The 1,467-nt window shown below is 43.5% G+C and overlaps 1 pseudogene; it reads left to right on the forward strand.

The window, feature by feature from the left end:
• The first annotated feature begins 326 nt into the window (after positions 1-326).
• Positions 327-465, forward strand: LOC144122216 (U2 spliceosomal RNA; annotated as a pseudogene).
• The last annotated feature ends 1,002 nt before the right edge of the window (positions 466-1,467 follow it).

The following is a 1,467-nucleotide window of genomic DNA, read 5'->3' on the forward strand; positions in this document are numbered from 1 at the left end:
TATTTCTGAACTTATTTCAGTGGAAAATGGAGATAGAGAACTTTTTAGCTCTTTGAAAGAGGTAATAAGTGTAATACATATTCAGTCAGCTGCGACGACACGCACAGTAGGCAGCAAAAGTTTACGAGATGCGTATACTCTGAAATACTCTACGGGCGCCTCACGTTGCTTTCTCCTGGTGTTGATACTAGCGCTTGGGGCGTGCACGTCCCCTTATATATGCGGTCATTTTGTGACTATTGGCTCGCACAACTGCACTCAAATATTTCGTTCGTACGTGCGCGGATCCTGAACAGTGTGTGTTCTGATAGCAAGTAGTTAGGCGAATGTCCGGACCCCGTAGAGTATCTGTTACGGGTCCAATCGGACTTATTTTTGGAAATGTGGCGGGGAGTTTGAAGAATGCTTCACTCCCGCCACCGGTTGGCCCGGTATTGCACTACCTCCGGGATCGGCCTTGTCCTTATTGCGTCTTTACTATCCTGTCGTTCTATCCCATCTTTCAACTCTCCTACAATCTGCACGTGGTAGCGATTGTGGCTCGGCTTGAGCCAATAAGCAGGCCTGTGCACTTTCCTTTTCTTCCTAGCAACAACAGACAGACTGATAGCAAGTACTAATTTAAATTAGAATTACTGGGTAAAAAGAGCAAACCTGCGGCTTTGACAACATATCCGCTTTGAAACGAGCAGCACTTCGTCTGCCTGGTAGCCTAAGAAAAACCTTCTTTATGGCTTTATCAAAAGCTGTAGGTTACGTGTGGTACCTGCAGATAGTTACCGTATCAGTTTATTGGAGAAGAACGGATAATAAAGTCACTGAAGAGCATACATTCATTTTTTTTATTTTCACATTAACTGAATATTGGACTGATAACTGGTTTAACGATAACATCGAGCTCGCTTTATCAGCTTGCTGTTTTATTCTTAGCTCGACAAGCCAAGGAGCATGTTGACCAATTTTACATTACTATCCTGTCTCAGACAACGCGTCCACTGTGCCGCTATCTTCTTCTCCATCGCTCAGGAAACGAGAATGAAGGAACTTCGATATCTAAGCCTTTTTCTTGAACGGGGGAATTTTTATCCCTACACTGAAACCAGAAACGACAAGCCGACATGCATTTTAAACAAAACCGTACAAATAAGATGTATGTTTCAATACTCTGAATTTGCTCTACCAGGCTACTTGTTAGGCTTCTTCAAAACGCATCTTAACATTGCTTTATGGTTACGTCTGTTGAACTGAAATTATTGCTCAAAATGTCAAACCATTCTCGTTAGAATACGAAATTGTCACACCCGTTGACTACGAACCCAGTCGCGCCATGTCCTCACAACCCCATGCGTATAGAGAAAAGGTTTTATGCATTATCGACTGGCGAAGGAGTCTCACTGAAGTGCACACAGCTCGGGGCTGTGGTGGCGAAATACAGTTCTAATTTCACGCGTACCAATAGATTGTTCG

This window comes from Amblyomma americanum, chromosome 2, assembly GCF_052857255.1.
Source record: "Amblyomma americanum isolate KBUSLIRL-KWMA chromosome 2, ASM5285725v1, whole genome shotgun sequence".
Classification (NCBI taxonomy): Eukaryota; Metazoa; Arthropoda; class Arachnida; order Ixodida; family Ixodidae; genus Amblyomma; species Amblyomma americanum.